Source organism: Babylonia areolata, chromosome 1 (genome assembly GCF_041734735.1).
Source record: "Babylonia areolata isolate BAREFJ2019XMU chromosome 1, ASM4173473v1, whole genome shotgun sequence".
Lineage (NCBI taxonomy): Eukaryota > Metazoa > Mollusca > Gastropoda > Neogastropoda > Buccinidae > Babylonia > Babylonia areolata.
In genome coordinates this window covers 69909218-69911717 of record NC_134876.1, presented here as the reverse complement: position 1 = coordinate 69911717, position 2500 = coordinate 69909218, and positions in this window count along the sequence as shown.

Below are 2500 nucleotides of genomic sequence, written 5' to 3'. Positions count from 1 at the left end.
GTTCTACAAACTCATGGACTGCATCAACCATCTCTGGAACAGTGTTCATTAATTGAAAGGCACCCCTGCCAGACGGTCACCAGAGACAAAGGCCGCAGAAGGGGATCATGTCATAACAAAACGATCGTCTCCACACACCAAAAAAATCGGTGGAACTCTGACCTGGCTCCTGACCGAACGAGAAAAATGGTTTCTGCAAAATGGACTGGATTTGATTGCTCGCTGAAAGAGAAGGATAGTTTCTGGAAGAGGGAGAAAAAATCGACTTGGTGGTTGGAGTGATGATATGACTGGGTGGTTGGAGTGATGATATGACTAGGTGGTTGGAGTGATGATACGATTGTTGGGTGGATGAGCAGGATGCTTATGCTGGAGGTGTATTTGTTTTGGAAGCTGGTGTCGTAGGGGCCTGCTCTGTCAGTGTCAGCAGTGCGGGGCGGTGATAAGAGGGCGGTTCCATTAGATGTCAACCGCCATGTGCGCTCTGCTTCGTAACCTGTGCTTTCGCAACCAGACATCCGACCTCCACACTGCTTTTTAGGCGTCTCAATTTTTGTGTGTGGACAGAGACTGGAAGAGGGAGAAAGGTGTGTGTGGAGAGGAGGAGGGGGGGACAGCGGAGAGTGGGGTGGTTGGCATCATCCAGCAGAATCAGCTTACAGGGACTGGGGTGGGTGAGCTGTACCAGGCAATCAGGCGATGGTTCCAGAGGAGGGGGCTGATTCATTTCACTACTCTACTTAATTACCGCCCGTCTCTCCACGGGTCAGGGGAGAGGGGCCACGAGGACATCTCTGGACAATTGTGCCTTGTGAAACCCGACCCACTTCATGTGGGCCTCGTGTTGAAACTGCTGCATATCATTTGATGTCAAACCTGGAATGGATTGTGAATGAGTTTTTATTTCTATTTTTTAATCTTTTTTGTTTGTTTGTTTGTTTTAACCGCGATCACGTTCGACAACTCTCGTGACAAATCAACTGGATGGAGGCAGGAGGAAGCTGTCAGTGACGGGTTATAAGAACGGTAGAACTGTATACCACTCACACTGCACTCTACCGTCAACTCCTCAAAGCAACTCCATGGAGAACTTCAGGCGCAAAAGTCTGGAAATCATCCGGCGTAAAAGCATAGACAGTCAAAGAAGAAAGAGCATAGACAGCTACAGGAAAGGAGGAGGAGACACCCGATCGGTGGGGTTCCGGGTGGATGGCCAGTACCTGTACCCCGGGTCGGACGATGGCTTGTACCCGTACACGGATCAGCACAACAGTTATTTCTCAGGCCTGTCCTCTGCCGACCCCGTTGATTTCTCTCTGTCTGTGCCGCTCTTTGAGGGACAGCGGAACTCCAGCAGTCTCTACAGGTGAGTTCTTCCTACTGTTGTCTTCTTTTTTCTTTCTCGTGCAACGAAGGTTCTTTCTTTTCTTTTCAAACTCTGTTCCAACAATCCGTTTTCACATAAAAACGCTTTCATACTCAAGGAGGAGACGAAACTACACAGCTAAACTTCAATAGTGAATGGCAAAATGTGGTGACAAGATCCTCGGATCATTGAGAAGAATGGGGGGGGGGGGGGGGGGTCCTTGGCGACAAACCTGTGCAGGCCGATAAACATACATATATTACATTGCACACACACACACACACACACACACACACACACACACACACACACACACACACACACACACACACACACACACACACACACACACACACACACACACACACACACACACACACACACACACACACACACACACACACACACACACACACACACACACACACACACACACACACACACACACACACACACACACACACACACACACACACACACACACACAGCGGCACATACTTACATGATCATATACCGATATGAATACATTCTTACAAACATGCATGTGCCGTTGTGATTGTTACTGTTAGTGTGTTATATGTATGACGACCGTCATCACCGTTATGGCTTCCTGCGGCCTCTGTAGTCATCTGGGCAATGACACGACATGAATGTAATTCAATCGTCATAGTCGTCATCGTTGTTTTTGTTGTTTTTGTTGCTGCTGTTGTTATTGTTTTGTTTTTGTTGCCACTCTCTAAAAGTTGTTGTTTTTTTTTTCAAATAAAAAAAGATAATGTTACCCATCTCTTGAGTCAAATTCATTGGTTGTCCACCCAGTACCAAAGTTCAGTACAAAGTTGGAATATTAGCTTATCGCCGCTTCGAAGGTTCTCTCCAGTCTTACCTATCTTCTGTCTGTCCTTGATATTCACACTCCTTCCCGTTCTCGTTGGTCTTCTGGAGAAAAAAACTCTTTCGAGTCCCCAGTCTCTTCAAAGACTTTTGGTCAAAGGGGATTTCAGCATCAAGTGTCTTCTGTTTTGAATTCTCTTCCTCTGGATATCCGTCACTTAGCAACTCTGACCTCTTTCAAAACAAAAGGAAAAACCTGTCTATTGAAAATGGCCTTTGGATGTGACGAAGCATGGCCCT